General features: G+C 33.4%; 2 long non-coding RNA genes across 2 annotated transcripts; one reads left to right on the forward strand and one right to left on the reverse strand.

Moving 5' to 3' along the window:
- Nucleotides 1–4,799: 4,799 nt before the first annotated feature.
- LOC127070255 (uncharacterized) lies at nucleotides 4,800–6,123 on the reverse strand. Its single transcript, XR_007784442.1, has 4 exons — nucleotides 5,968–6,123; nucleotides 5,400–5,653; nucleotides 5,055–5,222; nucleotides 4,800–4,975 (listed from the first exon to the last, which is right to left on the reverse strand). It is a non-coding gene; the product is annotated as an uncharacterized LOC127070255 (long non-coding RNA).
- Nucleotides 6,124–10,139: 4,016 nt separating this feature from the next.
- Nucleotides 10,140–11,545, forward strand: LOC127070258 (uncharacterized). Its single transcript, XR_007784445.1, has 4 exons — nucleotides 10,140–10,379; nucleotides 10,701–10,954; nucleotides 11,132–11,299; nucleotides 11,379–11,545. It is a non-coding gene; the product is annotated as an uncharacterized LOC127070258 (long non-coding RNA).
- The last annotated feature ends 2,825 nt before the right edge of the window (nucleotides 11,546–14,370 follow it).

Consider the following 14,370-nt stretch of genomic DNA (forward strand, 5'->3'; position numbering starts at 1 on the left):
GACTGACCTTTTGAAACGAACAATTGAACGTCTGTCCTCAGTCTTAACTAATCTACGTATTTTAAATTATTTCAGAGATATAAGAGATGAAACGTAGGCTAAAGCAGTTCCAATAGTCCAGAAGTATTGCAAAATAGCAGAATTAACCTTTATCTGAGTCGTAATAGCTTCCAAAGAAGATACACTGCTTTCAACTATGTTGAAATTGATAATTAAACATTGGACGTCCAAAGCTGATTCTGTTGACAAATTTATTACAATTCTTCCAAGTGATATGAAACCCATGTTGGTTAGAGAGGAATATTATTATCTTTTGTATTGAAACAACATGTTTCTATTGGTAGGGCATTACTGTAGCAACCATTTACTTTAGTATTGGATTTTAATAAACGAGGTATGAAGAGATCAGATATAAGTAACTTGTCACCTATCTTACCCAATACTATATATGTATATAGTCCCTTCTAAAAAACGTCAATCAAAAATGTTGTTATATGCAAAAAATATTTCTTTTCGAATTCATCTTATCGCAGTAAAGATTGGATCATGGACGAATTGATCAGTATGAGAAGTATCTAATCGTGCTCTAATATCTTCAGGATTTTGTAGCAGCCCATCGGCGGTGATGACGCTCTAAATTGTAGCTTGGATTTAAAAAAAGGACAGAAAGAAAAATACATATCCATGTATCTTATTTGGGGACAATGAATTACGTGGTGTCGGTCGGCGGAATTATCTGAGATAAATCACGATTTTTAAATTATTTTTAGTACTTGTTGGAGGTACTATGAATCATCGTTTTCTTTTCAAACATCGTCCTTGTCTTTATATGATCTCATACTGTGTTCATTATGCGATTGAGAGTACCTAGGAAGAGGAAAAAGAAGGTGAAACATTTGTACACGACGACCGAGTTTTGAAGGACCAATGAGGAGCTGTTTTGTAAAGATTGCAATGGTGGTAAGAGGAAATCAGATTTTATCAAAGGATACAAACGTAAGCGGGTTTATCTAGAAGATATGTGCGATTGTGCTCAGAATTGTTTGTCGAAGGGCCGTCCGACGTTCCAAGCGATACATGGATCAAAGGGGAATGGGAATGAAATTGAGGGATATTTATGATACAAAATAATTTAACATACAGGGACGATCAAAGGAATCAACGTTTTTAGAAGTAATAACGTTAGCAGGGGAATACTTTTAAATTATACGTGAAATAGAAAGTCCACGTCATCGTTATTCCCTCAATTTTACTGAAGTAACCATTCGATTTAATTAAAAAAGGAGAAGTGTTGAATTCTACATTTCAAACTGTTCGACATAATATTCACGACATGTACTTAAAAAATATTGAAATTTGGACGAAGTAACTGTTGCGTAGCGCGGATTAATCCGTTGATACGTTTTGATAGGGATCTAATGGAAATTGATGTGCCTAATACGTGCTCCCATCCTTATCGTGAAGTACCTTCGTTTTGAACCCTTCGTTATTACATCTTTCCATTCGGTGCGCGCTTATCTGCGCCAGTTCAAGTAGCAGGGTCGAGTGCGCGATCCTGTGTGTGTGTGTACGTATGACTCCTATTTTATTTTTATAACAAGGAAAGTATTTTTTCATTTGCTTTCCTCTCATCAAACCAACCAGACAATTGGAGGATACGATTAGCTGTATACTTCAATTGCCTATTTAGATTTATCATTCGATAATGCGGTTACTTATCTCGCGGAGCAATCAACTATTTTCTTAGAAACACATCGATTTGAAACGTAATATAGGAAATATTAGGTAAGTAGAAATACAATGGGACTATGGTTTGCATTCTCCATCTCTTCTGTTCTCAAGTGTATCGAATGATTATTTAAATTGACAGGCTGATCTAAACGTGGACTTAATATTTCGCGTATACTTTCATGCATTTGACTCTATTCTATGAATTTTTTGAACGTTCCGTCAGCTTTAACCCTTTTGCAAGATAAACAGCCCTCAGTTCCATTTCGAGTCTTCATTGATGAAGGTCCCGCTTGCATGGTCGGACATCCCTTCAAGAAACTTTTTCGAACGAAATCGATTACGTCCCCTAGCTAAAGCCCACTTCGATCATTTAGGAAAGGGATATTCCGTCTCTTCGTATCATCGTTCGAATGAAGCATTCTAAAACAGCGTCATCTGAATTTGGTCAATGTTCGTAGTCGATATCTTTACAAATTTTGTCTCCTTCTTCTTCCTGCTTTATATATATATATATATATATATATATATATATATATATATATATAGTATATTATATATATAGTATATAAAGACAAAGGCGATTCTTCAAAAGGAAATGATTTGTCCGTAAAACTATCACGTTGATTTATAGTACCTCCAGGAAGCACTAAAAAAGTTTCGGAAGACGTTGACAATCTTAGATAGTACAATACCACCGACCGATAATATGTGAGTGAATATCTGCTTTCCATGCAGGAGATACGTCTATATTCTATTTTTCTTTCCTTCCTATTTTTAAATTGTTGCTATAACTTAGGACCGATTGAATTGCTACAAAAGCCTGAAAATGTTAAAGCACGAGTAGTTACTTCTCCTGCTGCTCAATTTGCCTATCATATAATTTTTATTAAAACAAAAAGAAGTCGGAAAAAAGTACTTTTTCATGAATAACATTTTTAGCCATCGTTTTTCTGAAGGGAATCAGAAATGTGTATATTAACGTGCACAAGATATTCTCATTATGAGAGTATATCAATAAGAAAATTAATTTTTTCTCTTTCAGTATTTATCCTTGCTAGAGAGCGATCAATAAATATGAATCAGAAGCATTTATTTCAATATGTATTTGTGCAATATGGATTAATTCATATGGTAGTTAAGAAGGGACGGTAATAATATGTCGAATTAAAAGAGATTGGTTGGGAAATTCATTTCCTTCCAACCCACAACCTCCTTAGCCGTGTAATAGGAAATTTTAATTGGTTTGCGTGCAGCGCATTGAAATCAAACACATCAGAGAAAAGACTATATAATGAAAGAAAAATATGAATATGGGGAAAGATGTTCTCTGATTCCATTTTCCTTTATTATTGCGAAATAAAGGAAAAGAAATGATATTTCCAAGAGATCTGAAAAAAACAGGAATTTATTTCTCATTGATTGTCATCTTTAAACATACAAATTAAAACAAAATTGAAAGTCGTCAACGTTCTTTTGTTAATTTCACATTGCAAACTGAAAAGGAAAGAAGAAAAAAGAAAAATAAAAAAGGAAAGTTATATGTCGAATGAAAAGAGATTGTTAGAGAATTAATTTTATTTTCGAGCTTTCCGTCCGTGAAAGCAATCAATACGTGAAAACCTGTCTTGCCGGCGCATTCTCGGACGTTAGCTATCAGCAAATCGATGGCAATTTGTTGCGCAAACGCATTTCTGCGATTCACATCATATTATGTATCATAACTTTGAAATCAACTAAAGTGTTACAATGATATTTAATTTACCGAACGTTCAGAAACGTCTACAAATTTACATATCTTTGTAATAAAATCAAAATTTTATCCCTTATTATTTTATACCATATGTATGATACGATACCTTGTTAATTTGGCCATTCCTGATTTGCTTTATTCCGTTATTTCAATAGAAAAATCCAGGGAAACATGCATTTCTCAAAAAATTGCGTCCCAATCACTCGACCCTACCAAATTACTCGCTAACTCTGTGGTTCTTTCGGAGGGGTGATACGTGAAAGAGAAGAAGGTAATAGTGGGAAGCGGAGAACTATGACGAAAGATTTTCTCTGTATACATGTATTTTATTATTGTGCAATTGCGGAAATGAATTTTTCGGTAACTTGAGAAATAAGGACTTGTTAACAAGAAAAGAAGGTAATATTTGCAGAAAATATTTTCAAGGAGTATGGCGGTAGATATAATCTTCGACGAGAAAATTTTTTTACGACAAAAGACATTGGAATAAGAATTACATAGTACGAAAATGCTAATATCATTAATATCTGATAATATTAGAATACTATGTTTAAGCATAACATGGAATTGGAAAAGAAGAAATATTACAAATATCCTATACGAATTAAGGAATAATTTTGTAGCAATCGATGCAATATAACTTTAATAATTGCAATAATTACTGTTATGGGAATTATCATTGCAATAACTATTAACAATAATTAATTATATTAGAAGTAATTAGAGTTTTACGCGATTATTTCCAGTAAAAAAGAGTCGAATAGTTGTCAATTTCATTGGAAGCTTCCAAGATTCATGAGATAATTTCTCGTGTACGTAGAGTATATATAAATATAACTACGGAACTATAGAAAGGAGGCAATTTCTCGTCCCCGTGCGTACTAACTAGAGAATTAAAATCTAGGACGCTTGGTCTTCTAACGGGACGACGTGTGATTAATTTCTGGATGGCATTCACTGAAGGAACCAGTAACAGCAATCGAGTGCCATACGCGAAATAATCGCTAACTATATATACTTCGTCCGTCCCAAAGAATATATTTACAAATAATCCAAACGGCGAAATCAATTTCATCAGTAATACTAGTCATTCGTTTGTTACATCAATATTCTTTAAATTTAGCTGTAGTCATTTGTAAAATATCTATTATAATATTTCCTTTCTATATTATAAAAAGGGTATTTAGAAGGCATTTAAAAGGCATCATTTGCTTTAAGTTTGGTAATTATACAATTTAAACGAACGAATGACTTTGATCAGTCTTAAACAATCTACGCAATTGGACCGGTTTTAAAGATATGGGAAACAAATTAAAGGCGAAAGCAATTCCAATAGGCGACATTTATTGCGAAAAATCTGAATTTACCAATATCTAAATTATAATACATTCATAGAAGATACAGGCATTTCAAGTATATTAATCAACGAGCAATGGCTGCTTACATTTTAGAAATGTTTCTTGAAACGATCTTCTGTTTCCACAGTCCAATGTGCTACATTATAAAAGATGAAATTCATATAGAAAATTGAATGAGATGCGTGACCAATTAGTTATATCAGATATCTTCGTACCTCGTTTATTAAAATCCAGTATTCAAATGGATGGTTGCGATCGTGATAGCTTAGCAATGGCGACATGTTGTTTCCACACACCAGATGATTAGGTGCCTTTCTCGCCAAATGGACTCGAACACCATCCGGAGGATTTGTGGTGGTTCAATTTCAAATAGCACATCCTCCCTGAAAAAATCAATACATTATTCTAAAATATGCCTATGATACAGATTTCATAACCCACATTATCTTTTAGAATAAAAAATTTATATCTAGTCCCTAAAATATCTAATGACTCCATAAACAAAGGATTGATTGATTTACCATTTAAATATTAGACTAAACAGGAAAACGTTTTCAAACCTTAATCGGGTTGATGGTCAGACATTTGTACTATCCACGTAGTATGTATCGTCGGATGTACGGAAGAAGAGAAGGTGCCAATTTAAATATGTTTCACTTCGGATGTCGAATATTTAAGTATCACGGTGGCCGTAGTTGAAATTCGTGTATCTCCTCTGAAATGCATTACAATTCAGATATTGCTAAATTCGGATCCTTCGCAATAAATATTGCCTATTGGAAAAACGTTTCCCTTTAAGTCGTTTCGGCCATCCCTAAAATAAGTAAGAATTCGTAGATTAGTTATGACCTACGATAGATATTCAATTGTTCATCTAAGTTATGTAGTTATCACGGATAAATCGGGTTACACCCTTTTAAGTGATATAAAGTACTTTCTCTGAGATGGAACAAGTAACTATTAAGATGATATTCATTAGGAAATTCGGTTTCATTTCCGTAAGGTATAATTGAAATTTTATAATAAATTATATACTAATGATAACTTTATCTTATATTGATAACATAAACAAAAGACTATTGAGATTGAACAAATTGTTTCAACCTGATGAACTATTTTTATAATTACCCTTTGTGACGTATGATGTATAAAAGTAGAAAATATATATAGTAAGGCACTATCTGGCGTATTGCTAGTTCCACAGCCACCGAAGGAATGACCAACGGTTTTACCGCTCGTCCTCTGATATGAGGTTTTCATCCCCCATTCCCCGGAGTCGCTATGGGCGCTTACCTTCGCGTCCGAGCAGGCGCTCTCTGCAAGGGTTTATTACGTTTCATGTTGATTAATCAATATTTCCTATTACGCGATGGAAAATTCCGGAAAGGTCGCAAGCGGCGAAGAAATGGAGTTTTCCATTCATCTCTATTAACTGGTTATGTCGTCATAATTTTTCAACTATGCTCTTATTTCGGTTCGTCTCTATCCCTACTTCAGTTTACAATTTGAAAGTAAAAATCTACTAAAGAATTTTTAAAATTGGCAAATAATGTTCTTCCCGTTCTTGTCGTTAAAAGTTTATATCAATAAGAATTAATTTCGAGTAAAGAATATTGTTTGACATTTTTTTCGTAATATTACTTTCTATTATTTTTCTATTATTTAAGTTAACATGCATCTCTCTTTATTCTGCAGTAGCAATGATATGGATTCAGAGGAAAACGTTCGACATATTTATTTCTTTTTCGTAATATCATCTTCTTCTTTTTTAAGTATTTTGTACTTCCACTTCATGTTTTACGCATTTGAATACGATTTGTGGAGGTGAATCGATATTTTCCATTTCGCGGTCGAACGAGACGAAAAGGCCGAAAACGATTTGAGTGAGTGGAAACGAGGTTCTCGACAAATCCCTTTTAATTCGTCATATTAGTACTGATCCTTTTTCAATATCGTATGAAATAATCCTTATTGCACAAATACATATTGAAATAGACACTTCTGTCTCATGTTTCTTGATCGCTTCCTACCAGGGAATAATATTGAATGGAAAGAAATAAATTTTTTTGTTAATGAAAATGTCTTGTGAACATTATGAGACACATTTTTAATCCCATCTGCATGATCGACATATCGTCGTCGTCGGCGAAAAATGCTTTCTATGCAAAAAATATTTATTTTCCGATTTCTTCTTGCCACAAGCATAAAAATAGCATAACAGGCGAGATGATCGGCAGGAGCAATATGCAATTGTTCTTTGAAATCATCAGTCTTTTGTTACAGTTCATAGACAGTGACATGATGCTTTATGTTATAGGACGTATTCAAAAAGGAAATGGAAATGTACATTCATATATCTCGTGTATAGAGAACACACATCGAATTACATGTCATCGGTCGATTATATTGCATTATCTAAGATTATCGGTCCTCCAAATGTGTTTCAGTGCTTCCTGGGGATAATAAATAATAAATCAAGATGCTGCATCTAGATGCAGGGCATTTGTTTTTAACCATACTTCTTGTCTTTAAGCGATCCGTAAGAACATGTTACATGCAGTGTTCATTACGCGATCGAGAATACCCCAGAAGAGGAAAACGAATACAAAATTTCTAATGGTAGGGACGACGAACCTTGATGTGTCTCATATTGATCCACTTTACAAAGCGATATTCGAATGGAGGTAGGAGGAGACGGCATATATCTTATTGAAAGGTTCGAGTGGTAAGCGGCTTTAGCCATTGCATATCATCGAGTGCGTCGAGACAGATTTGTGGATGGGCTGGTCGACGTTGCAAATGGATTCTTGATTAAAGTGGCATTGAAATGGTCCTCAAACAGGTTTATCTTTGAAAATGATTAAATCTGCATGTACGATCAAAAGATTCACCGTTTTTCGATATAATAGTGTTAGCGCGGGAACACTTTTAAATTATGCGTTTAATATTCAGTGTACGTTTACGTCATCCTGTCATCGTTATACCCGTTTAAATAATTATTTAAACTATTTATGAACTAATTATTAAATTGATTATCACACTCCGTTTAAATAATTGTTGAATATTACTAAACAGGGAAGAAACGTTTAATTCAATGTTCCAAATTGGTTATCATAATATTCACAGCAGGTACTTCAATAATATGCATAAGATTTAATAGACATCATCAGGAATATAGGGATTTGGACCAATTAATTTGCTGGTTTGCTCGAATCCTCTTGTTAACGATTGAGGTATAATGATTTGCAGGTGCCTAATACGTTCCCCTATAATTATCGTCATATCCCTTCATATTGAACGTATTATTCTTGCTATTCTCCGTCCGTTCGTATACCTTTGCATGGTCGTGGGCTTATTCACGTTAACGGGATGAGTGTACGTAGAGGTATCCCTTTGAAAGGGCGTGTGTGCGTATAAGTCTCGTATCCCGGGAATAAAACAGATATTTTTGCATTTGTTTTCCTCTCGTCGAACAAAGCAGACGTTTGGATAATAAGTTTAAGGGAATATAATATCGTTTAAATTTTACGATCATGAAAACAATTCATCTGTCGATTGTATAGTATTTCTAAAGAGACAATAATTTGAAATGCTAGAAACGTCACTATAGTAATAACAATATTTAATTTATCGAAGAGCAAGGAAATTGATACAAATTCTTTTTTCTTCCTTCGAATATATCTTTTAATTTTCTCGTAAATGATAAAGTAAACAACTTTTTTTTACAAAAAAGGAAAAGGAAACATTTATCAACAATCGTGTTTACATATATGAGACTGCGGTAGTACCCGTTCGTATGAAAGAACTAAATTAGTGGTGGTACATCGATTTACAAATTAAATGATGCAGCGAAAAAGCAAATCGTATTATCGAATTATATACCTAGTTTCACGAGAGAAAGATAAATTAAGAAGTTTTCTTCTTTCTTCTTTTCAAAATAAGGGAGGAGATACACGCACGCATGCCTACAAGACTGCGCACGTATCCCCGCCCACATTATCTAGCGCGCCCACATAGTCCCACTAGCGCCATTCGAAAGTAGCTTTGTAAAACGGAGCAATGTAAGACACATCAAGGTTCATCGTCCCTGCGATTAGAAATTTTGTCTTCGTTTTCCTCTTCCTGGGTATTCTCGATAGCATAATGAACACTGTATGTAACATGTTCTTACGGATCGCTTAAAGACAAGAAGTATGGTTAAAAACGAAATGCCTTGCATCTAGATGCAGCATCTTGATTTATTATTTATTATCCCCAGGAAGCACTAAAACACATTTGGAGGACCTATAATCTTAGATAATGCAATATAATCGACCGATGACATGTAATTCGATGTGTGTTCTCTATACACGAGATATATGACTGTACATTTCCATTTCCTTTTTTTGAATACGTCCTATAACATAAAGCATCATGTCACTGTCTATGAACTGTAACAAAAGACTGATGATTTCAAAGAACAATTGCATATTGCTCCTGCCGATCATCTCGCCTGTTATGCTATTTTTATGCTTGTGGCAAGAAGAAATCGGAAAATAAATATTTTTTGCATAGAAAGCATTTTTCGCCGACGACGACGATATGTCGCCCATGCAGATGGGATTAAAAATGTGTCTCATAACGTTCACAAGACATTTTCATTAACAAAAAAATTTATTTCTTTCCATTCAATATTATTCCCTGGTAGGAAGCGATCAAGAAACATGAGACAGAAGTGTCTATTTCAATATGTATTTGTGCAATATGGATTATTTCATACGGTATTGAAAAAGGATCAGTATTAATATGACGAATTAAAAGGGATTTATCGAGAAACTCGTTTCCACTCACTCGAATCGTTTTCGGCCTTTTCGGCTCGTTTGACCGCGAAATGGAAAATTTCGATTTACCTCCACAAATCGTATTCAAATGCGTAAAACATGAAGTGGAAATACAAAATACTTAAAAAAGAGGAAGATGATATTACGAAAAAGAAATAGATATGTCGAACGTTTTCCCATGAATCCATATCATTGCTACTGCAGAATAAAGAGAGATGCATGTTAACTTAAATAATAGAAAAATAATAGAAAGTAATATTACAAAAAAAATGTCAAACAATATACTTTACTCGAAATTAATTCTTATTGACATAAACTTTTAACGACAGATTTTTACTTTCAAATTGTAAACTGAAGTAGGGATAGAGACGAAGCGAAATAAGAGCATAGTTGAAAAATGATGACGACATAACCAGATAATAGAGATGAATGGAAAACTCCATTTCTTCGCCGCTTACGACATTTCCGGAACATTCCATCGTGTAATAGGAAATATTGATTAATCAACATGAAACATAATAAACCTTTGCAGAGAGCGCCTGCTCGGACGCAAAGGTGAGCGCCAATAGCGACTGCGGGGCGTGGTGGATGAAAACCTCATATCAGAGGACTATCGGTAAAACCGTTGGTCATTCCTTCGGTGGCTGTGGAACTAGCAATACGCCAGACAGTGCCTTACTATATATATTTTCTACTTTTATACATCATACGTCACAAAGGGTAATTATAAAAATAGTTCTTCAGGTTGAAACAATTTGTTCAATCTCAATAGTCTTTTGTTAATGTTATCAATATAAGATAAAGTTGTCAGTAATCATTAGTATATAATTTATTATAAAATTTCAATTATACCTTACGGAAATGAAACCGAATTTCCTAATGAATATCATCTTAATAGTTACTTGTTCCATCTCAAAGAAAGTACTTTATATCACTTAAAAGGGTGTAACCCGATTTATCCTTGATAACTACATAACTTAGATGAACAATTGAATATCTATCGTAGGTCATAACTAATTTACGAATTCTTACTTATTTTAGGGATGGCCGAAACGACTTAAAGGGAAACGTTTTTCCAATAGGCAATATTTATTGCGAAGGATCCGAATTTAGCAATATCTGAATTGTAATGCATTTCAGAGGAGATACACGAATTTCAACTACGGCCACCGTGATACTTAAATATTCGACATCCGAAGTGAAACATATTTAAATTGGCACCTTCTCTTCTTCCGTACATCCGACGATACATACTACGTGGATAGTACAAATGTCTGACCATCAACCCGATTAAGGTTTGAAAACGTTTTCCTGTTTAGTCTAATATTTAAATGGTAAATCAATCAATCCTTTGTTTATGGAGTCATTAGATATTTTAGGGACTAGATATAAATTTTTTATTCTAAAAGATAATGTGGGTTATGAAATCTGTATCATAGGCATATTTTAGAATAATGTATTGATTTTTTCAGGGAAGATGTGCTATTTGAAATTGAACCATCACAAATCCTCCGGATGGTGTTCGAGTCCATTTGGCGAGAAAGACACCTAATCTTCTGGTGTGTGGAAACAACATGTCGCCATTGCTAAGCTATCACGATAGCAACCATCCACTTGAATACTGGATTTTAATAAACGAGGTACGAAGAGAACTGATATAACTAATTGGTCACGTATCTCATCCAATTTTCTATGTGAATTTCATCTTTTATAATGTAGCACATTAGACTGTGGAAACAGAAGATCGTTTCAAGAAACATTTCTAAGATGTAAGCAGCCATTGCTCGTTGATTAATATACTTGAAATGCCTGTATCTTCTATGAATGTATTATAATTTAGATATTGGTAAATTCAGATTTTTCGCAATAAATGTTGCCTATTGGAATTGCTTTCGCCTTTAATTTGTTTCTCATATCTCTAAAACCGGTCCAATTGCGTAGATTGTTTAAGACTGATCAAAGTCATTCGTTCGTTTTGATTGTATAATTACCGAACGTAAAGTATATGATGCCTTTTAAATGCTTTCTAAATGCCCTTTTTATAATATAGAAATGAAATTTTATAATAGATATTTTACAAATGACTACAGCTAAATTTAAAGGATATTGATGAAATAAACGAATGACTTGTATTACTGATGAAATTGATTTCGCCGTTTGGATTATTTGTAAAGATATTCTTTTTGGATGGACGAAGTATATATAGTTAGCGATTATTTCGCGTATGGCAATGAATTGCTGTTACTGGTTCCCTCAGTGAATGCCCTCCAGAAATTAATCACACGTCGTCCCGTTAGAAAACCAAGCTTCCTAGATTCTAATTCTGTAGCTAGAACGCACGGGGACGAAAAATTGACCCCTTTCTATAGTTCCGTAATTATATTTATATATACTCTACGTACACGAGATATTATCTCATGAATCTTGCAATGAAATGAATAATTATTCGTCTCCATTTTAGTGGAAATAATCACGTAAAATTCTAATGACTTCTAATATAATTAATTATTGTTAATAGTTATTGCAATGATAATCCCCATAATAGTAATTATTGCAGTTATTGAAGTTATATTGCATCGATTGTTACAAAATTATTCCATAATTCGTATACGATATTTGTAATGTTTCTTCTTTACATATTCCAGGTTATGCTTAAAAATTGAATTCTAATATTATCAGATATTAATGATATTACAATTTTCGTACTATGTAATTCTTATTCCAAAATTTTCTGTCGTAAAAAATTTTCTCGTCGGAAGTATTATCTATTTCCATACTCCTGGAAACATTTTCTACAAATATTACCTTCCATTCTTGTAAACAAATGCATATTGCTCAAGTTATCGAAGAATTCATTTCCGTAATTGCACAATAATAAAATACATATATACAGAGAAAATCTTTCGTCATAGTTCTTCGCTTCCCAATATTATCTTCTTCTCTTTCACGTATCGCCCCTCCGAAAGAACCATAGTGTTAATGAGAAATTTGCTCGGGTCGAGTGTTTGTGACGCAATTTTTGGAGAAATGCATGTTTCCCTGTATTTTTCTATTGAAATAGCAGAATAAAGCAATGGCCAAATTAACAAGATATCGTATCATACTTATGGTAGAAAATAATAAGGGATAAAATTTTGATTTTATTACAAAGATATGTAAATTTGTAGACGTTCCTGAACTTTATGTAAATTAAATATCATAATAACTCATTCGTTGATTTTAAAGTTGTGATACATAATATGATGTGAATCGTAAAAGTACGTTTGCGCAACAAATTGCCATCGATTTGCTGATAGCTAACGTCCGCGAATGCGCCGGCAAGTTAGGTTTTCCTGTATTCATTGCTTCACAGAAGGAAAGCTCGAAAATGAAATTAATTTAGACCAAATAAACTCCTCTAATAATCTCTTTTAATTCGATATATAACTTTCCGTCTTTATTTTTTTTATTTTTCTTCTTTTCTGTTAGCAATTTGAAATTAACAAAAGAACATTGACGATTTTCAATTTTGTTTTAATTTGTATGCTTAAAAATGACAATCAATAAGAAATAAATTTTCGTTTTTTGCTTCTCTCTTGAAAATATCATTTCTTTTCCTTTATTACACAATAATAAGGAATATGGAATCAGAGAATATCTTTCCCCATATTCATATTTTTCTTTCATTATATAGTCTTTTCTCTGATGTGTTTCATTACAATGTGCTGTACGCAAACCAATTAAAATTTCCAATACACATTTCTGATTCCCTTCAGGAAAACGATGGCTAAAAATGTTATTCATGAAAAAGTACTTTTTTCCGATTTCTTTTTGTTTTAATAAAAATTATATGATAGGCAAATTGATCAGTATGAGAAGTACCTAAACGTGCTTTAACATTTTGAGGTTTTTGTAGCAATTCATCGGCCCTTAGTTATAGATCCAATTTATAAATAGAAAGGAAAGAAAAATAGAAGATAGACCTATTTCCTGCATGGAAAGCACATTTTCATTCACATATTATCGGTCGACGATATTGTACTATCTAAGATTGTCAACGTCTTCCGAAATTTTTTTGTTCTTCCTGGAGCTACTCTAAACCAACGTGAGAGATTTAAAGGCAAAGCATTTCCTTTTGCAGGATCGCCTTTGTCTTTAAATTATCAGTAAATATCCATATACTGTTCATTATGTAACTGAAATAAAGCAGCAAGAAGGAGACGAAATTTGTAAAGGCAGTGACTACGAACACTGACCAGATTCATATGGCGCTCTTTTAGAATGCTTCATTCGAATGATGATATGAAGAGACGGAATATCCCTTTCCTAAAGGATCGAAGTGGGTTTTAGCTAGGGGACATAATCGATCGCGTGCGAAAAAGTTCCTTCAAGGGACGTTCGATCATGGAAGCGGGACCTCCATCAGTGAAGACTCGAAATGGAACTGAGGGCTGTTTATCTTGCAAAAGGGTTAAAGCTGACGGAACGTTCAAAAAATTCATAGAATAGAGTCAAATGCATGAAAGTATACGCGAAATATTAAGTCCACGTTTAGATCAGCCTGTCAATTTAAATAATCATTCGATACACTTGAGAACAGAAGAGATGGAGAATGCAAACCATAGTCCCATTGTATTTCTACTTACCTAATATTTCGTATATTACGTTTCAAATCGATTTGTTTCTAAGAAAATAGTTCATTGCTCGGCAAGATAAGTAACCGCATTATCGA

The sequence above is a fragment of the Vespula vulgaris genome, chromosome 17 (assembly GCF_905475345.1).
Source record: "Vespula vulgaris chromosome 17, iyVesVulg1.1, whole genome shotgun sequence".
Classification (NCBI taxonomy): domain Eukaryota; kingdom Metazoa; phylum Arthropoda; class Insecta; order Hymenoptera; family Vespidae; genus Vespula; species Vespula vulgaris.